This window comes from Thalassophryne amazonica, chromosome 8 (genome assembly GCF_902500255.1).
Source record: "Thalassophryne amazonica chromosome 8, fThaAma1.1, whole genome shotgun sequence".
Classification (NCBI taxonomy): Eukaryota; Metazoa; Chordata; class Actinopteri; order Batrachoidiformes; family Batrachoididae; genus Thalassophryne; species Thalassophryne amazonica.
The window spans coordinates 34,542,202-34,564,912 of NC_047110.1; the positions used below are offsets into that span (position 1 = coordinate 34,542,202).

The window sequence follows — 22,711 nt, forward strand, 5'->3', positions numbered from 1 at the left end:
ATTGATAAATACGTTTGTCCCTTTCAGTTTTCTTGCTTGTTTTAACAGTGCTGTTTTGTGTTTTCTGTTGATGAATCTCATGATGACGGTTCGTTTATCACCGTCATTTCCCTGGGGCAGAGGGTGGCACGCTTCAATGTTATTTAAATCCATTTCTATACCTTTAGATAGGAGGAAATCAGCAACCTGTTTTTCCACAGAGCTGACCTCCTGTTGACTGGGCTCCCCTCCACTCTCATCTGTTACCACCCGTGCGTAGGACCGTGGTTTGATGTGAAGACCGGTGATGATGATGTCGTTGATTCTGGTGTACTGCTTCAATTCATCCACTCTATTTTCCAGCTGCACCAGACGCCGGTCTTTCTCAGCGTTCTGGAGCCGTAGTGCCTTCACCTCCTCCACCAGATCCATGATTGATTTATCTTGCTGCTTCACAACAGAAATCTCCTCTGATAGAAAGTCCAGAGATTTTTTAATATCGTTACCTTCCTCCGCCGTCAGAACCTTCTTAGGCCCCATGGTCGGCTTGTGGGCTGCTTGGCGATCGCCGATGTTAACAGTCTGTATTGTTTGTCACTGGGATGGATCTGCGCTGCGCTGGTGCCTCGGCCGGTGGGCCTCGGTGTTTCCGTGCTGATGGATCCGCGGTGGCTGCACGAGGCCTCGGGGAAGCAGCACTCGTGACGCGTGGCTTCAGTGATGCAGTGCGCAGCCTCGGTGAATTCACCACGTTGGGCGGGCCTCGGACGTTGTTGCTGTCCAGCCGCGTGGGCTAAGTTGCTTTTTGAGGTGGTATTCCCACTGTCCGAGTTGGCAAACACCGGTGTGGCAGATGGCAAGTACAAACAGCACCTCTGAGGCACAAAAACTCAGGTACAAACTTTTTGCAGCTCGCTCTCTGACGACACGCAGCTCACTCTCTGATGACACGCAGCTCTGACTGACAACTGTGACGCAGCGACTGTGACTTCGATGCAGCAAACACAGTTAACTGACACTGGTTTCCTGAAGTGTTCCTGAGCCCACGCGGTAAGATCCTTTACACAATGAAGTCGGTTTTTAATGCAGTGCCTCCTGAGGGATCGAAGGTCATGAGCATTCAATGTTGTTTTTCGGCTTTGCCACTTACGTGTAGAAAGTTCTCCAGATTCTCTGAATCTTCTGATTATATTATGGACTGTGGATGATGGAATCGCTAAATTCCATGTAATTGAACATTGAGAAACATTGTTCTTAAACTGTTGAACTATTTTTTTTGATGCAGTTGTTCACAAAGTGGTGATCCTCACCCCATCTTTGCTTGTGAATGGCTGAGCCTTTTGGGGATGCTCCTTTTATACCCAATCATGACACTTACCTGTTTTCAATTAGGTGTTCTTTGAGCATTCATCAACTTTCCAAGTCTTTTGTTGCCCCGTCCCACGTTTTTTGAAATGTGTTGCAGGCATCCATTTCAAAATGAGCAAATATTTGCAAAAACCTAAAAAGTGTATCAGTTTGAACTTTAAATATCTTGTCTTCATGGTGTATTCAATTGAATATACAGTGGGGGAAATAAGTATTTGATCCCCAGTCAGTTTTGCAGGTTTTCCCACCTACAAAGAATGGAGATATCTGTATTTTTTTATCATAGGTACACTTCAACTGTGAGAGACAGAATCTAAAAAAAAAAAAAAAAAAATCCAGAAAATCATAGTTCTAAACTAGAAGTATTCCATCTTGTGTGGTGCAATGCTATTCTAGAGTATAAGCATGCATTATCGGCAAAAAAATGGGGCTGCTACTCTGAGTTGATTAACAAAAACAAACATAAGTCTAGTTCCTGTTCGGCAACCACCTCTAAGTCGCTAACCATTTATAGCCCAACATTTCGTGTTCATGAGAAAAATAGATGACATTAGATTAAATACAGTGGGGCAAATACTGTAAGTATTTGATCCACTGTCAAGTTTTCCCATCTACAAAGAATGGAGATGGCTCTAAATTTTATTGTAGGTACACTTCAAGTGTGAGAGACAAATCAAAAAAGAAATTCTGAAAAATTACATTGTTTGAGTTTTAAATAATTAATTTGCATTTTATGTAAGTATTTGATCCCCTACCAACCAGCAAGAATTCTGGCTCTGACAGACCTGTTAATTTTTCCTTAAGAAGTAACCTGTATTAATTGCACCTGTTTGAACTTGTTACCTGTATAAAAGACACCTGTTCACACACTCAATCAATCACACTCCAACCTATCCAACATAGCCAAGACCAAAGAGCTGTCTAAGGACATCAGGGACAAAACTGACAAAATGTTCGGCCGCTGGTTGTAGCAACAGGTGTATGAGGCATTGGAGGCAGCTCCGATTTTTCACGAATGGCATGCAATTCCATCTTTGTGCACTAGGTGGCTTCAATTGTGTTATGTGTGAGGGGTCCCTTACAGCTGGGATGACTGAGACAAGGTGAAGGGTATTGTCCAAGGATACAGACAGGTTGCTTGACTGGGAATCAAACCCAGGTCTACATATTGTTCACTCAACTCCTTACTCACTGAGCTATCTGTTAAATGATCTGGATTCACTGAAACATTACGGACCCACATTGAATTCTGAAAAAGTGGTTTCACAGTAGCTTGAGGATTATCTTGCAAAAAATAAAATCTTTGAGGCACACTGAGTAAAGTGGTAAACAATCTTTTGCTGACATGAATTGGGATAGCAGTGCTGCTATTGTTAGACCTTAATGGCACATTTGAACTTGTGTATTGTTGGAAAGCTTTGAGAATTACATTAGGATTATTGTTAATGTTCTCTTGTGATTGATGTCTTACTTTAGTTGCTGTCATTTGTCTTATATAACATTACTTCAAATGTTCTGATAAAATATGGGGTACCATCGAGGTCTGTATTAGCCCCTATCCTCTTTCTGTATAGCAACTCTTGGTCTTCGTCTAATCACAATTTGACTCTGTTGGCAAGAAAAATAACCAAAAACAGATTTAAGAGTAATACATCAACTTTTCTCTGCAAAGGTGTTTTCTGTACAACCCAATCTCATGGCAAGTCGTGATTCAGCAGCACAAAATATACATTAATCTATTGGTTTGTGAGATTGTGATGAAAAGCGTCTCATTTTCATCACAGCAGCACAAATTCATTCTAATACATTCCATGATGACTGCACAAACTTAAAAATGAAGTGGGGGTTAGGGTGGTTATGGTTAGGATTGGGGGGAAGCAGTAGGATGAGGTTATGGTTAAGGTTAGGGTTGGGGGCAGGAGTAGAGTTAGTAATAGTGTATTGTAATAGTGCGTTAAAAAAAAATCATGGAAATTTGAATCATTTCGTGACTGGAGCACGAAAAAAAAAAACAGAAACATAAGACTGGGCTGTTCTCTACCTGACATCGCAGCCCCACAGGGCAGCGGAGCATCCCACTGTCTGAGATGAGTGTGATATGGTATTCTTGTGCCATTTTGGGAATGGTGCACATGTCCACATTTCCAGCATACCACAAAGACCACCATGACATACATATGTAATATGCAGTAGTAATAACCACAGGCAATTTGGGTCAGTCTGACTGAGTTTAGGCAAGTCATTGCCCCCCCAATCGACTCGCACTGGGATGCAGTCCAGCTGTGCCATTGCATATTCAGCAAATGTCGGCAGGATTTGATGTGCCTGAACAATTCATTGTCCCCTTGAACACGGTCAGACTGTTTCGAATGCTGTTTTGATGCCGTGAGAATATTCAGAACATAGTTAGAATGCAGTTAGAGTCCACCTCGACTGTCGTACAATATTTTTCCACCTCAACTGCACCTCAAATGTTCTCAACAGGAGCTAAACATCTGGGCCAGCCACAGGACTTTGCATGACTGTTTGGAATGCACTCTGATTTTTCAAATGTACATTGACTGTTCGGGAATGTATGTTGAATTTTCATTTGGCCACCATTCGGGCCTATTCAGCCTCTAGTGTGACGTTGGTTTAAGTATGAGCAATGCATTTGGTCACTACTCTCAGTCTGGTCTGATTGACATTTCTTCCTTAAAAAAACAAAAAAACAAAAAAAAAAACACCTGATAGATTTCTTTCCAACTGTTGCACCTGTTATTGTTCGTGGAGTTTGGTAAGGTTAGACCTCATGCTGTGTTTACACATAACAACAACAAGTCACGAATCTCACGAAGTACACATTCTTGGCCGCTGATCACGAATGTGATGATATGAGGCAGAGGCGTCAGGTGTCCTCAGGAACTGCTGCAACCTGTTACCACACATTACGATTAATGGCATGTGTTGCTGGAGAATTATCAGGAACCATTACGCACGGTCAAGAATACGTTTTCCGCTATCGTGCGTAACAGCGCATCATTAAGTTCTGTCATGTTGTGAATGAGGCGAATTGTCTCCACACACACACACACACACACACACATATTCATGCAACGGTCAGTTGCTGAACAATTCAGATCGCTCCAGTTTGTTCCTCAAAATCCACACCAGAAGAACTTTGTGACTGCATGCATTGTTGGGCTCTGTGCCATGGAATGGCGCAGAGAGGAGGAAGAGACTGAGAGAGCCAGATGTGTGGTTTCATGCGGCTCTCATCTCGCTCATTTTCCCAAACATCAGGCACATGCAGCAGGTGGAACACCTGCAGAAGCACACTGAGGAGCACTGGAACTAAACTTTTAGCCCACTTGGCATCACTGTCCTTCAGCATATTGCAGCAATGAAACTGAATGTGGTGCAGCAGGGTTTAATTGTGCACATGTCAGAGAAGAACGCTATATATAAAACTTATTAAATTGATGGTCATTTTCACTTGGGGTCATCCAGAAAACATAATGATCAAGCACTCAATGATCTTATAATATTTGTATAACTTCTGTTTACTGTAGTATTCTTTCAGACACTGAAATTCCACAGAGTACATGATTTGTGGCTGGCTGATATGAACTAAAAATTATATCATGATTGTGCACTTTATTAGAATGTCAGTATTGTTGTATTACAAGGTCTAGCTGAAGAAATTAAATAGGTCTGTTGTTTTCTACCAACCTGGATCACCTAATTTGATCAACACTGAATGTAAGCATCATTTTTCACCTCTGCAGAAGATGTGTGGTAAATTGCTTGAGCACAAGGAATTTGTAAAGGTGCCGAAGCAGTCGGCATGCCAACGCTTTTCCTTTATCCAGACATGCATGTGTTACTCTGGCTGGGTGATCCATAGGGAAATTTACAGGCTGAACACATTTTGTGTTCACAATAGTGTTGAAAAGAGTGAAACGCTGTCATGCACAGAATTCCCAAGAGCAACCACCTGGACCCCAGTGAAAGCCCAGACTGCCGTCTTTGAGGTTGGAAAGAAAGTCCATTCTTTGCTGGAGGGCCTATTTAACAGTTGATGTTTGTGTGAGGACCAAGCTTTTTCAAAAACCCTGCAGAAGAGCAAATGCAGGTGCAGTATTTCTTTTGTGTAGAACTGTAACTGTACATTACAAGAATCACAGAAATGACCACTAGTCGTTGGCACAGTTGAACTCTGGAGGTCAATATGCAAGTAGACACTGACCTGGAACAGTAGAGAACTATCAATCCAATATACGAGCTAAAGCAGTACTGACTTCACACAGAGGTGATCCCTGTTTGTCTGATTGATTATTGGCTATTGTAACACAAACAAACATATTGACTGTGTGAAACATTTTGCTCTGCTTGAATAATAGCAAGGTCATACACATCTTACAGCTCTTCAAAAAAAAAAAAAAAAAAAATCACAAATTTGAATTTTTCCAAATTTCTCATTCGGACTTATGTTATTTGTGCATAAGCTACTAAGATGTGAATTGCTAAAGACCAGTTCAAACACAAAAGTCAACACATATACAGTGAAATATACAGTGATTGACATATATATACATACAATGTGTGAAAAAAAAAGTGTTCCAATACTTTTGGAGAGCACGTATGTGTTGCTTAATATACAGCATTTAGATGTTTCAAAAATACCTTTTGTTGCAGTTACTCATAACATCTGTCAAATGACTGAAGGGAATGTGTGGGTTACATGAGCACCTCTATATTTCCTTGTGTACACAAGTAAAAAGAATAAGACAGATTTGGATCACTTTTTCATTATATGTTCCTCTACATCTTCCCTATTTTTTTAAGTAAGAATTAAGAGATAAAGCAGTTTCTTAAAAGTTTTTCTTTTAATCACTTTTAACACTGTGCCCTCTTTGTTCACTCACTCACTCATCTTCAACTGTTTATCTAGAACCACACCGCAGGGGCAACAGCCACAGCAAGGGACCCCAAACTTCCCTTTCCAGGCCACATTAACTACCTCTGACTAGGGGATACTGAGACATTCCCAGACCAGTGAGGAGCTATAATCTCTTCACCTATGATTTGCAAATCCTCTTCAACCTATATTCAAATGAATACACCACAAAGACACGATATTAAATGTTCAAACTGATAAACTTTATATTGTTTTTGTGCAAATATTTGCTCATTTTGAAATGGATGCCTGCAACACATTTCAAAAAAGTTGGGACAGTGGTATGTTTACCACTGTGTTACATCACCTTTCCTTCTAAAAACACTCAATAAGCATTTGGGAACTGAGGACACTAATTGTGAGTGTAATGATTGAGTATAAAAGGAGCATCCCCAAAAGGCTCAGCCGTTCAAAAGCAAAGATGAGGTGAGGATCACCACTTTGTGAACAACTGTGTGAAAAAACAGTCCCACAGTTTAAGAACAATGTTTACCAACATTCAATTGCAAGGAATTTAGGGATTCCATCATCTACAGTCCATAATATAATCAGAAGATACAGAGAATCTGGAGAACTTTCTACACGTAAGCGGCAAGGCCGAAAACCAACATTGAATGCCTATGACCTTCGATCCCTCAGGTGGCACTGCATTAAAACCGGCCTCATTGTGTAAAGGATCTTACGGCGTGGGCTCAGGAACACTTCAGAAAACCATTGTCAGTTAACACAGTTCATCTCTACTTCTACAAGTGCAAGTTAAAACTCTACCATGTAAGTGAAAGCCATACATCAACAACATCCAGAAATACCCCCGCCTTCTCTGGGCCTGAGCTTATTTGAAATGGACAGACACAAAGTGGAAAAGTGTGCTGTGGTCTGAGGAGTCCACATGTCAAATTGTTTTTGGAAATCCAAAAACATTGTGTCCTCTGGCCAAAAGAGGAAAAAGACCTTCCAGATTGTTACCACTGCAAAGTTCAAAAGCCAGCATTTGTGATGGTATGGGGGTGTGTTAGTGCCCATGGCATGGGCAACTTACACATCTGTGATTGCACCATCAATGCTGAAAGGTACATCCAGGTTTTGGAGCAACACATGCTGCCATCCAAGCAACGTCTTTTTCAGAGACGTCCCTGCTTATTTCAGCAAGACAATGCCAAGCCACATTCTGCACGTGTTACAACAGCGTGGCTTCATAGTAAAAGAATGCAGGTACTAGACTGGCCTGCCTGCAGTACAGACCTGTCACCCATTGAAAATGTGTGGGGCATTATGAAGCACAAAATACGACAACTGTTGAACAACTGAAGTCGTACATCAAGCAGGAATGGGAAAGAATTCCACCTACAAAGCTTCAGCAATTAGTGTCTTCAGTTCCCAAACACTTATTGAGCGTTGTTAGAAGGAAAGGTGATGTAACACAGTGGTAAACATACTACTGTCCCAACTTTTTTGAAACGTGTTGCAGGCATCCATTTCAAAATTAGCAAATATTTCCACAAAAACAATAAAGTTTATCAGTTTGAACATATCTTGAACATATCTTTAAATATCTTGTCTTTGTGGTTTATTCAATTGAATATAGGTTGAAGAGGATTTGCAAATCATTGTATTCTGTTTTTATTTACATTTTACAAAACATCCCATCTTCATTGGAATTGGGGTTGTATTATGTTTGTATTATGTTTTAAATATTGTTCTTCTACTTTCTTGGCAAGGTCTCCCTTGTAAAAGAGATTTTAATCTCAATGGGACTTCGCTCAGTTAAATAAAGGATGTATGTATGTAAAAGTTTGGGCACCTCTAATAATTTTCATGATTTTCCTTTATAAATCATGGGTTGTTTGGCTTAGCAATTTCTGTTAAATATATCGTATAGCAGACAAACACACTGATATTTGAGAAGTGAAATGAAGTTTCTTGTAGTTACAGGTGGTGTGCAATAATTATTTGAAAAAAAAATAGGCAGATGCATAAATTTGGGCACCCTTGTCATTTTATTGATTTGATTACATTTAGCATCAGTTATTGGAATAACATAACACACTTTGCACAAAGAGATGCTGTATGGAAAAGTAATGCAGAGGAAACCTTTTCTGTATACACGCTACAAACAGAGTCACTTGAGGTATGCTAAAGCACATTTGGACAAGCCAGCTTCATTTTGGAATAAGGTGCTGTGGACTGATGAAACTACAACTGAGTTATATGGACATAACAAGGGGCGCTATGCATGGCAGAAAAAGAACACAGCATAAACATAAGAAAAACAGTCGCTACCTACAGTAAAATTTGGAGGTGGTTCCACCATACAGTGGGGCTATGAGGCCAGTGCAGGTACTGAAAATCATGTTAGATTTGAGGGTCACATGGATTCCAGTCAATATCAGCAGATTCTTGAGAACAATGTTGAAGAATCAGTGACAAAGTTGAAGTTGCACTGGGGCTAGATCTTTAGGCATTCATGCAGAGGAACAAGTACTATGTTCTGGAATGGCCATCTCAGCTCCCACCCCTGAATATTATTGAAAATTTGTGGTGTGATTTTAAGCATGCTGTCCATGCTTCGAAACCAACAAACCTGACTGAACTGGAGATATTTTTAAAGAAGAATGGTCCAAAATACCTTCAACAAGAATCCAGACTCTCATTGGAAGCTACAGGAAGTGTTTAGAGGCTGTTATTTCTGCAAAAGGGGGATCAACTAAATATTGATGTATTTTTTTTTCTGTTGGGGTGCCCAAATTTATGCACCTGCCTAATTTTGTTTAAAGAATTACTGCACTCTTTCTGTAAATCCTATACACCTCATTTCACTTATCAAATATCACTGTTTGTCTACTATATGATATATTTAACTGAAATTGCTGATCCAAACAACCAATGATTTATAAAGGAAAATCATGGAAATCATCAGGGGTGCCCAAACTTTTACATACAACTGTATAATAACTGCCATCATGACATCACAAAGAGCTATCAGAAAATGCATACAAACCAATTTGACCTTCCTTTATCAGTTGACAAAGATGCAATCATTGACCATGGTTAGAGGAGATCTTCTGTTTTATTTTTTTTGTATTTACCATGCTGAAAAAAATAGAAAGATTTCAGTGAGACTTTTTGTTGAAAGGGTGTTAACTGAGCTATGAGGAAGACCTGGATTTTCTTGGCCATTAATACCAAGATGGACATTAATATCTTGACAGGATCTGCAGTTTTCTTCCAGTTTGAATTATTTTTTTACCTCTCAGTCTTAAACATCCACTGAAAATACTGACACAGAGTATGTGGAAAAAAGTGTGTGCGTACTGAGATGAACCTGAATATATTTCATTCTACGTATATTCTGATATTTCTGAGGACACACTATACTGCTGAATTTTTGCACTCAGGTACCCATGCTGCAACTCATTGCTCTTATACCTAGCACTCATGGAAATTCTTAGACTTAAAATGAGGTGTGGTCATGCACAATGCCACAGCATTGCTATTGTGAGACAATAGAAAGCAACTGCACCACTGACAGACAGAAGCACAGTGTAAAGTTGAGCACAGAGTTTTCTTGCTTTTAATAAAACAGTATTCTGATATGTCGGCTGGTTGACAATGTGCATACTCTGTGCTTGTAAAAATAATAAAATTGAATTGAAAACAACTACATGAAATAGTAATAAAAATAAACAGAAATAATAATATAAAAGATAAAACTTCACCATCTTCTCCTGCTTCACTTCAGGGAGCTTTGGTGACTGCTCTCCACTCACATCCTTTGTGCAAAAAACCCCCCCCCAAAAAATCTTACCTAATTATGCTGTTTAAATAGCAAGTGTCAGTTCACCTCAGCCCTTAAAGAAGATGACAGAGGGTAATCTTTTTGGTTTAGTTCATGTTATATATATGTTATACGCAAAACACCTTCTTGATAATTAGGTCACAAAATACATCCCTTTTTCACCCTGGAATCGGTGGAATGGAATGGGTGGAACAGCTGGAAAAAAAAAAGAAATCATTTTTTACCTTTCTTAGTAGGGGTGTAACAATTAACTCATCTGAACTGAATAGCAAGTTTAAAATAATAGATAAAACTGTTGGATGGATATTAATGTTATAAATCTGTTGAATTAATCTTGTTTCAGTGCTATTACCACAGTTCTGCATCTGCAAACTATCATAAAAGGTCACCACAACACTCACAAGACTGTTCACCAGAACCATTAACTAGAAAGGTAAAAAAACATAATCAATATGTCTATGCTACATGGTGTCACAGCTAAATGTACTTGTTTGGACCTTTATGTTGTAATTAGTTTGTTAATACTTTCATATCACTTCAGAACATAAAACGTATATAAGCTGTGCTATTTATTGTATGCTTCCCATGTCTAGCTTCTTCTTAATGTTTTTTGTGCCTTGCTTTCTGCTACTGTATGCGCTGCTGCCCCTGGTGGTTAACAAAAGGTGAGTCTCAATGGCTTCAGCACAGTGATAAATACCTGACAGGTCACTGATTTTTTCAGGTAATATGTATTTGAAGTCAAGGGGTGCCACTTTTTACTTATTTTCAGTTCAATTCAATTTATTTATATAGTGCCAAATCACAACAAAGTCAGCCCAAAGTGTTTCAGAATCAGAATCAGAAAAGTTTTATTGCCATATGAGTGAACAAGTTCACAACATTAGGAAATTGCTGCGGTACTTGGTGCTAACATAAAAGACAAAAATAAATAAATAAATAAAAAATAACAATAATAGAATAAAATAAATAAATAAATAAAATAGAGCAGTAAAATAAATATTATATATAATAAAAAACTTTACACTATAAAAATGTTATAAAATGTACAGAATGTATGTGAGCTAAGATAAATACGAGGTCTATTAGAAAAGTATCCGACCTTATTATTTTTTTCAAAAACCATATGGATTTGAATCACGTGTGATTGCGTCAGACAAGCTTGAACCCTCGTGCACATGCGTGAGTTTTTCCACGCCTGTCGGTTGCGTCATTTGCCTGTGAGCAGGCTTTGAGTGAGGAGTGGTCCACCCCCTCGGCGGATTTTCATTGTCAGGAAATGGTGGAATAATTTGGGCTTTTTTTCCATCAGAAATTTTTCAGAAACTGTTAGAGACTGGCAGCTGGAAACCATTCGAAAAATTTATCTGGCTTTCAGTGAAAATTTTACGGGCTTCACAGAGAATAAGGACTGTTACTACAGCTTTAAGGGCGGCTTTAAGGACGCTCGGCGCGCCGCGCTCCATGCCGCCATCGAGAGCCACAAACCACCGGATCATTTCTAAACGGATGGCTCTGTGGATCCAAGACCATCGTGTGCACTTTCTCTGGTTATCACAAGAGCTGGACATCAACCATTTTCCGTCAGATTTCACTTTTAACAAGAGATTTTGTCACGGAAAGCCGAGTGGAAGCTTTGCGCATCACGACCGATTTGCTGATGGAAGGAACACCTCCATTTTGGTCTCACAGGATGGCTTTGAGATGGCGTTGAGACAGCTGTCGGTGGTTTTTCCATCGAGTGATTATCCGAGAAATTGTGGATGTGCCTGGACATGCCAGAAAATGTCCCGTGAGGCTTCATCACGGCATTGCTGTGCGCCATGCGGCACCACCGCGAAGTGCGAAGCCTCCGCTCCTCTTTCCATGACAAAAACTCCTGTAACAGTGGAATGTGCCATTCTTTTCCAAACTGGACGCTGTGTTTTATCAGGGACGTCGTCTGATTAGCACAGGAATTGTGAAAAGACGTGGACATCAGCACTTTTTCGGCACATTGAGACAGATGTGCGGAGGAATTCCGTGCGTCGCGGTGGTGCCGCATGGCGCAAAGCAACGCTGTGATGAAGCCTCATGGGACATGTTCTGGCATGTCCAGGCACATCCACAATTTCTCGGATAATCACTTGATGGAAAAACCACTGACAGCTGTCTGAACACCATCTCAAAGCCGTCCTGTGAGACCAAAACGGAGGTGTTTCTTTGTCTGCTGGAAAATGGCTGATGTCCAGCTCTTGTGATAACCAGAGAAAGTGCACACGATGGTCTCGGATCCACAGAGCCATCCGTTTAGAAATGATCCAGTGGTCTGTGGCTCTCAATGGTGGCACGGAGCGCGGCGTGCCGAGCGTCCTTAAAGCCATCCTTAAAGCTGTAGTAACAGTCCTTATTCTCTGTGAAGCCCGTAAAATTTTCACCGAAAGCCAGATAAATTTTTCGAATGGTTTCCAGCTGCCAGTCTCTAACAGATTCTGAAAAAATTCTGATGGAAAAAAAGCCCAAACCATTCTGCCATTTCCTGACAATGAAAATCTGCCGAGGGGGTGGACCACTCCTCACTCAAAGCCTGCTCACAGGTGAATGACGCAACCGACAGGCGTGGAAAAACTCACGCATGTGCACGAGCTTTCAAGCTTTTCTGATGTAATCACACGTGATTCAAATCCATATGGTTTTTGAAAAAAATAATAAGGTTGGATACTTTTCTAATAGACCTCGTATATACGATGTATATACACACACACACACACACACACACACACACACACACACACATATATATATATATATATATATATATATATATATATATATATATATATATGTGTGTGTGATCCGTGCAAACAGAGTACATAACACAGGGTCGTTAGTGGTGATAGCAACAATCTAGAGTTCTAAAAGTTCTTGTTGATGAGGCTAACGGCAGAGGGGATAAAGCAGTTCTTATGGTGGGAGGTTCTGATCCAAAGGGACCGTAGCCTCCTGCCTGAGGGGAGGAGGTCAAAAAGGCTATATCCAGGGTGAGTAGGATCGGCTCTGATCCGACCTGAACGCCCCAGTGTCCTGGAGATGTACAGGTCCTGAAGAGGTGGAAGGTTGGAGCTGATCACCTTCTCAGCAGAGTGTACAATGCGCTGTAGTCTCTGTATGTCCCTGGTGGTGGCTGCAGCATACCACACGCTGATGGAGGTGGTGAGGATGGACTCCATGATGGCAGTGTAAAACTGCACCATGATCTTTGCTGGCAAGTTGAATTTCTTCAACTGCCGCAGGAAGTACATCCTCTGCTGGGCCTTCTTGACAACAGAAGTAATGGTGGACTCCCACTTGAGGTCCTGGGTTAGTGTGATTCCCAGGAAACAGAAGGTGTCCACTATGGTGATGGGGTGTCTGCCAGGGTAATGAAGGGGAGAGGTTGCGGTGTTCTTTCTAAAGGCCACAATAATCTCCACTGTCTTCACATTGGTAAGGTCAAACCTAACTCCTCATAGAAAATCAATGTCACCATTAAACAAAGAATTGAATCACACAGCATCCTATCACGCAGATTTGAATCACATAAAATCTAATTTAAGTATTCCACAGTAAAACTGCTTCAAATGGCATTGTAGCCAAGGTATCCACATATGTATTGTGATCAGTGGTGGGCACAGATAACCAAAAAAATAACTTTGATAACAGATAATAAGATAACTGAAAAGTTATCTTTGAATAATGTATCGGACGTTACAGATAATCGATAAATTCCGGTGTTGTCTATGGGACATTTGCAGTTACTAAATAGCTGAAATAGATTTTTAACACGATCGCTTTTGAAACCATCAAAAGTGGTAAAAGACCTAAAGAATAAGCAAGAATGTCTGACCATGCTGTCCCCTGCAGAAAGCAGCACAGACAAAGCCTGAGAGCACCCACAAAATGAACTCTTTAGTAATCATAATCAGTTTTTTTCAACATTCTGCTCCTGCTGGAAGCTCTTGTTTACAACAGCACTCCTACCACAGAGACACACCAAGAGCAGCCATAAGGCCAGCTCTCTATCAATTTCAACACTCCGGTCAGACGGAGGTCTTGAAAAATAAAGTCATACTAACTTATGGTTTTTTGAAAATACTGATAGAATAACTCCATTAATGTCAATTCTGTCATTTGTACAAAGTTAAAATATAACATATATCTTTTAATGTTGAATAAGGCACTAATTCTGAGGTTTTGTAACAAACACAGACCGCAAAGCATTCTGGGTAAAAGTGCTAAAAGTGATTGGTTCAGTAATCCATTATGTAAACCAACACGTTAATGTGACGTGTGTCGTGTGTTGGTTTAAAGATAAATGTGCTTTTGTAAAATATTACATTTTTATTTGTAAAAACAGGCATTTTTACGGAGCCCTGGAAGTGTCATCGCAATTGCATGTTTTAAATCTTTTATGATGTTGTAAAACGTGCACTCAATATTAGTAAGTAAGTAAGTAAATTTATTTATATAGTGCCTTTCACAGACATAAGGCCATGTACACACGTTGTCGGGTATTTGTAAAACCGAATATCTTACCCTTTCAGTTTGGGGAAAAAACTTCATCCACAGTACGTCATTTAAAAAAAATCCAAAACTTCATCCACACTATGTCGTTTAAAAAAAAAATCCATCCACATCGAACCGTATAAATGTGTTGTAATTAGTCTGCCAAACCTTTGGGTGGCGGTACTGATTAAAATTCTATCCAATCAGGAGCCTTATTCTCTTGTCGTCACTTCTACAAAAACTAAAAACATGGCACCAACCTCGTTCGTGTGGACCGATAAGGAGTCGGAATTACTTCTAACCGTAGTTTTAGAATACAAAGTTAACATATATGCACACAAAAAGCGCCTGGACAATGGACAATACCAACACTTTGAGAGCAGCCATGTACCCAGACGTTTAATACTGCCATGAACACTCCTGGCCAGTAGATGGCAGCAGCAGCCTTGAAAAAATGTCAAACAAAATTCCAGATAATCCGTGTCTGCTACATTTAAGATGCGTGGAATTTAACAAACGCAAATACACTAACGTCTATAAACCCAGAGAATATATTCATGAGAGTTTTAGGCACTAGAGTTTAATGCTGTTATCTGTGGACCCTGAACAGAATGTCTGAAATGCATTTGTCCTGTCGTGAACGTCTGAGATTACCTTATGCTACCCATAATGCATTGCTGCCTGGCACAGCATGTGCTCACAAAACCTTAAAAATTAGCACATTACTTTAAAACGAAAACATATATCTGATATTTCACTTTATAAACTTCAGACATGACAATAATTTTAAATAACTTGTCTAAAATGAGTGGTTAAAATTTAAACCATAAGTTAAATATGTATGCCTCTGGATGACTTGGTGACTTGCGATTATATTAGTATGGTGTTAAAGGAAATGACTTTTTTTTGGTCACCAGTTCTCCTTTGCTTACAGATGATAGAGCGGTTTCTGATTGCAGAGAGTAGAACAACATGCCTATTAGGAAACTTTTAACAGGTAGGTCTCAACAGCTTTAACAGTTTTAAAAATGTTTTTCACTGTTCAGCTTAGTTTAGTATGTTATTGGTCTAAAAGTTATCGGACGGTAATTCATCAGAAGGTAATTAGTCCGGTGATGGTTTTTAAATTTATCTAAAAAGATAATCCGATAATGAAAACATTATCTTCGATGATTATCGGAAGTGTGCCCACCACTGATCGTGATACATTATAAGTGTGAGAGGCACACCCTAAATTGTGAGATATTGGAAGTTGCTTATTGACAGTGTTGCCATATTGCCAAGAAGTAACATCAGACAACATCTATACTGAAAGCTGAATGTTGCCTCAAAATTTAAAAATGAACCCCAAGAACTTTTTGGGTTTTTTGTCTGTTGTAGACAGTGTTCTTGAAAGTTCTAAAGACACTGGATTTAAGCATCAAATGTTTAATTGCATAAGATATATACAGTATGTGGGAGGCAGCCTCAGTTGACACACACAGGAGGGAAAACTGGGAAATTTCAAGGTCTGTAAGTAAGATGCCAAGCAGAAGTCAAAGACAGAGGAGTGTTGAAAATACAGACGCTCTGAAAAACACATTCCCTGTTATTGTGGAACAGCTGGATAGTGCCAGTGTTAAAATAAAAATAGTTTTTACAGACTCAGTAAGTGAAATAAATCATATACCAATTGCTTCAAAGTCCTGGATCTTAAGTCCCTACAAAGCTAACTACTGTTGGCAGCTGGTACTTTTCAAGGGATTGCAATCATGCCCACAGAACCAAGTGTATATTCATCTTTTTCTTCTGGTTCACCAAGAACCACAACCTTTGAATGACTTATGAAACCATAGCTCCTCAGTGAAAGCCTCACATTGCTACCCACGGCACTCCTATGCATCCTCCTCCGCCTCTTCATTCTGGCTGTTAGCTCTGTGCAGTGGGGTGTCCCGCCATATATGCCACCCGTACACTAAACCCATGCCTTGAAGTGTACAATGCTTTTATGCATGAATCACCAGTGTGGGTTCAGACAGAGTGAGTCATGCCAGCCAAGGAATGCCCACTGTGCTTTTTTAAAAAAAACTGTATTGGCAGTGCACTTGAATAAACAATGCGGAATGTCATGTTTTTCTTTTTTTTTCTCTTAGTCAGTCTGCATTATGGAGAGAATTAAAGTGAAACAGAAACATTAAATTCAAAATGTAGAAAAGTTGGCTAAAAAGTTTGGCTTCCTATGACATTATTTCAATAACAGACACGATGCTAACATGAAACCCATCTGGATTTCAGGTTTCAAGTTTCAGCTCCCTCCAAAGATGTACTATTGGGTTATAGGAGTTAGTAAGGTTAGACCTTACTTGTGTGAAGCGCCTTGAGGTTGTTGTGATTCTGCGCTATATATATGAAAATACATTGAAATTGAAATTGGGTTCAGGTCTGGAGACTGGCCACGTCACTCCAGGACCTTGAAATGCTTCTTACAGAGCCACTCCTTAGTTGCCCGGGTTGTGTGTTTGGGGTCATTGTCATGCTGTGGACAGGTGTCTTTTATACAGGTAACGAGTTCAAACAGGTTCAATTAATACAGGTAAAGAGTGCAGAATAGGAGGGCTTCTTAAAAAAACCCAACAGGTCTGTGAAAGCCAGAATTACATATACAGTGAGGAAAATAAGTATTTGAATACCCTGTGATTTTGCAAGTTCTCCCACTTAGAAATCATGGAGGGGTCTGAAATCTTCATCTTAGGTGTATGTCCACTGTGAGAGACATAATCTAAAAAAAATCCGGGAATCACAATGTATGATTTTTTTTTATAATTTATTTGTATGTTACTGCTGTAAATAAGTATTTCAACACCTGTGAAAATCATTTGGTACAGTAGCCTTTGTTTGCAATTACAGAGGTCAAATGTTTCCTGTAGTTCTTGACCAAGTTTTCACACACTGCAGTAGGGATTTTGGTCCACTCCTCCATACAGATCGCCTCCAAATCTTTCAGGGTTGGAGTTTCAGCTCCCTCCAAAGATTTTCTATTGAGTTCAAGTCTGGAGACTGGCCAGCCAGGCCACTCCAGGACCTTGAAATGCTTCTTACAGAGCCCCTCCTTAGTTGCCCTGGCTGTGAGTTTGGGGTCATTGTCATGCTGGAAGACCCAGCCATGACCCATCTCCAATGCTCTTACTGAGGGAAGGAGCTTGTTTGCCAAAATCTCGCAATACATGACCCCATCCATCCTCCCTTCAATATGGTGCAGTCATCCTGTCCCCTTTGCAGAAGAGCACCCCTAGAATATGATGTTTCCAGCCCCATGCTTCACGGTTGGGTGGTTTTCTTGGGGTTGTTCTCATCCTCTAAACATGGTAAGTGGAGTTGATTCCAAAAAGCTCGATTCTGGTCTCATCTGACCACATGACCTTCTCTCATGCCTCCTCTGGATCATCCAGATGGTCACTGGTGAACTTCAAACAGGCCTGGACATGTGCGGGCTTGAGCAGGGGGACCTTGCTGCCCTGCAGGATTTTAAACCATGACAGCATCATGTGTTACCAATGTAATCTTTGTGACTGTGGTCCCAACTCTCTTCAGGTCATTGACCAGGTCCTCCTGTGTAGTTCTGAGCTTTCTCAGAATCATCCTTACCTTACAAAGTGAGATCTTGCATGGAATCCCAGACCGAGGGAGATTGACAGTCATCTTGTGTTTCTTCAACTTTCTAATAAATAATCATAACAGTTGTTGTCTTCTACCAAGCTGCTTGCCTGTTGTCCTGTAGTCCATCCCAGCCTTGTGCAGGTCTACAGTTTTGTCCCTGGTGTCCTTAGACAGCTCTTTGGTCTTGGCTATGGTGGACAGGTTGGAGTGTGATTGATTGAGTGTGTGAACGGGTGTCTTTTATACAGGTAACAAGTTCAAACAGGTGAAATTAAGACAGGTAACGAGTGCAGAATAAGTGGGCTTCTTAAAGAAAAATTAACAGGTCTGTGTGAGCCAGAATTCTTGCTTGTTGGTAGGGGATCAAATACTTATTTGCAGCAGTAACATACAAATAAATTATATTAAAAAAAAAAATCATACATTGTGATTTCCGGATTTTTTTTTATTTTTTAGATTATGTCTCACAGTGGACATGCACCTAAGATGAAAATTTCAGACCCCTCCATGATTTCTAAGTGGGAGAACATGCAAAATTGCAGGGTGTTGAAATACTTACTTTCCTCACTGTATATACAAATACATATACTCAACAAAAATATAAACGCAACACTTTTGGTTTTGCTCCCATTTTGTATGAGATGAACTCAAAGACCTAAAACTTTCTCCACATACACAATATCACCATTTTCCTCAAATATTGTTCACAAACCAGTCTAAATCTGTGATAGTGAGCACTCCTTTGCTGAGATAATCCATCCCACCTCACAGGTGTGCCATACCAAGATGCTGATTAGACACCATGATTAGTGCACAGGTGTGCCTTAGACTGCCCACAATAAAAGGCCACTCTGAAAGGTGCAGTTTTGTCACACAGCACAATGCCACAGATGTCGCAAGATTTGAGGGAGCGTGCAATTGGCATGCTGACAGCAGGAATGTCAACCAGAGCTGTTGCTTGTGTATTGAATGTTCATTTCTCTACCATAAGCCGTCTCCAAAGGCATTTCAGAGAATTTGGCAGTACATCCAACCAGCCTCACAACCGCAGACCACGTGTAACCACACCAGGTCAGGACCTCCACATCCAGCATGTTCACCTCCAAGATCGTCTGAGACCAGCCACTCGGACAGCTGCTGAAACAATCGGTTTGCATAACCAAAGAATTTCTGCACAAACTGTCAGAAACCGTCTCAAGGAAGCTCATCTGCATGCTCGTCGTCCTCATCGGGGTCTCGACCTGACTCCAGTTCGTCGTCGCAACTTCGCACAACCATTGAAGAGGAGTGGACCAACATTCCACAGGCCATAATTGACAACTTGATCAACTCTATGCGAACGAGATGTGTTGCACTGCATGAGGCAGATGGTGGTCACACCAGATACTGACTGGTATCCCCCCCCCAATAAAACAAAACTGCACCTTTCAGAGTGGCCTTTTATTGTGGGCAGTCTAAGGCACACCTGTGCACTAATCATGGTGTCTAATCAGCATCTTGATATGGCACACCTGTGAGGTGGGATGGATTATCTCAGCAAAGGAGAAGTGCTCACTATCACAGATTTAGACTGGTTTGTGACCAATATTTGAGGGAAATGGTAATATTGTGTATGTGGAGAAAGTTTTAGATCTTTGAGTTCATCTCATACAAAATGGGAACAAAACCAAAAGTGTTGCGTTTATATTTTTGTTGAGTGTATTTCAAGCAATAAAATGCAAATTAATTATTTAAAAATTATAGAATGTGATATATATATATATATATATATATATATATATATATATATATATATATATATTTAGATTCTGTCTCACAGTTGAAGTGTACCTACAATAAAAATTACAGCCCTCTCCATTCTTTGTAGGTGAGAGAACGTGTAAAATCAACAGTGGATGAAATACTTATTTGCCTCACCGTATGCACTCTACACTGAGATAGATCCTTTTTATTTGATTGGTGCACTGCATGTATGTCACATGATGTTGACTATTTTTCATATTACATAGAGAAATAACCCACCTCATAAATAATGTCATTTGTTCCCTATTTTGATTGTTTACCATGAATTTTTGTTGCATATGTTTTTGTACCACTGAATGACTGCACTACCTTTTTGTCAAAATGCATTTTTGATACAAGGAAGCAAGCTCCAGTCCCCCATTATCTGATATGACAATTGCACAGTGTTCTCTGGGACATATTTAGTCAAAGAAATGCTGTCAAATGAAGGATCTGAAAATTATGTATCTTTTTTTTCCTTTTCTTTTCTTTTTTTTTTTTTTGATAGGTTCAAAAAGCAGATGTGCAATTCCACATACTGCACTTCAGTCCTCACCAGCTCTCTGTGACTCAGTGATATGTTAGCGGCATGCATGCCGGGCTGAAGCATTTATTGGATGGACACAGAGGTGTCTCTGCCCCATTGCTTTTAGCTTCCTGTTCCAAGAGGAAACACCTGCCAAATTTTATGAAAATATCAAATAACAAGGATCTATTTAGGTGTCATATAAAACAAATAATGAATGTTTTCCAAACATGCTGTGGAAATAATATTTTCATTTGTTGGAATACTGTGTTCTTGCTGGTTTGGAATGGAATTGCATGACATCACAGACACAAAGGTCACTCTAACTTCAGTTACAGTATGATTTCCAGGTTGACATGTGGGTGAGATAAAGTGGTGCTAAGGCGACTGATTCCACAGTTATGTTGAGATAGTTGTTTGCAAAGTTAGCGAATATGCACTCAGCTGATAAATGAGCCGACCCAGGCCGTATTTAAATCTTGGCTATCTGCCTGGTGCATCACCCTCCCGCCTTTGTCATCATTCTCAGCCACCTTCCCATCTCATTTATCTATTCGGCTTTACGTCGAAGCCGGGGACATTACTCAGTTCTCAGAGACACAAACAGATCTGACTGTAACGGCTTCCGTATATTTTGTTTTCATGCATTAGCTGTTTGGCATCACTCGCCATCTTTTCAAATGGAAATATGACAGATAATTTCATTAACTCCCACTGTTGTGCGGCTCACACTACTGCTCAGATTGATGGAGAAATAAGCAGGGATACAGAGAGGCTCTCTCTCCTTCCCCTCCCGTCTCTCATCACCGGGTACAGCTCCTCCCTGCACCTTACCCTTCTCCCAATCCCCCTCCCTTCCACTAAGTCTCTCTCACTCTTTCCCTCTCTCTCCATCTCTTCCTCGCTCTGTCCCAATCTTGAAGCCTCGCACATCCCTGTGCATGTGTGAGTGTGTGGTTTGTTGTGTAGACTGCATATGTCAGTGTGTACACACATGTGGGTTTGCAGCTGACAGGAAGGACTCAGAAAGTGCTCCGGACTTGATTAACAGATCCTTATGTATATGTAGCACATTTTTTTAGTAACACTCCAGAATCCTCCTATTAAATAGTCTTATTTTGTCCTCTCGGGCAGCATCTTGATGGAATCTTCAATTCTTTCCTCAGCATCTTGGATTTAATGAGCAGCCACCGTGGAACAACACAAGCAGTTTCCGGATTCTCTTCATTACAGCTCTGGTAAGGCATTCGCTCTCTTTCTGCTTTCTCTTCTTTTTTTCTGTATCCTCTCTCCTTGCCCTTTCCTGCCTGATTACTGCTCATAATATATTGACAGGTGCAAGCAGTCCACATTATGGGCTTGAGGAGGAGTGGTTAAAGAAGGCAGAGCAAGGTTTTTTTTTGAGGACATGGAGAGAGCAAGAAAATAAGGATGCGCTGACTGTGGAGGGAGAGTGCGGAGAAGAAGTGAACAGGGATGTGTGCCGAATCAGCGCTGCACAGCACTGCTCATGCTTTCAGAGGCTGGAGGGGAAATGCTCCACTTGGTACTTGCTATTGATCTGCTGTTATTTTCAGCTCCCTCTCCTTAGAGACACTTTGCTCACTCAGCCACAGTGACTGGTTTTGGCTCCTACCGAATGGTGATTGGCAGTTAAGCACTGTCATGGCATACCGAGGAGCAGCTCAGTTGAAGTTGCACACGTGTGTTTGCGTGTGTGTGTGTGTTACACGGCGGAGCACTGAGGTGTTTATGTGTATGTCTATTCATTGTGTTACAAAATCGATTCAGTTTTGGTTTTGGTTGGTTTCCAATATGCGGCATGTGCACAAATCAGAAGACCGGAAGACGGTAATTTGAATGGAAGGTGAATGAATGGAGTACTGCCCCCTATTGTCCACTGGATGCAATGGATGACTGAAATGTTGAATTTCCTCTTTTTTTTAAATGACAATCAAAATAACTGCAATGAGGAAGTGGAACCTAGTAGCAAGTTTCACGTGAAGGCTTTTTTGAGTCGACAAACTGTGTTATTTAGCGATCAGCCATTACATTTTGCCACCATTTTTGCCACCAAAACAGACTTGACCTGTTTAGGCATGGAATCCACTTGGCCTCCCTGAAGGTGTGCTGTGGTATCTGGTACTAAGATGTGAACAGC

At 40.5% G+C, this 22,711-nt stretch overlaps 1 protein-coding gene across 1 annotated transcript in view; it reads left to right on the forward strand.

The window, feature by feature from the left end:
• The first annotated feature begins 21,460 nt into the window (after positions 1-21,460).
• The window catches only part of lingo1a (leucine rich repeat and Ig domain containing 1a), a 762,763-nt gene continuing 761,512 nt past the window's right edge, over positions 21,461-22,711 (forward strand). The window contains exon 1 of the mRNA XM_034175987.1: positions 21,461-21,788. The gene's annotated coding sequence lies outside the window, so the exon portion shown is untranslated. The remainder of the gene's footprint in view (positions 21,789-22,711) is intronic.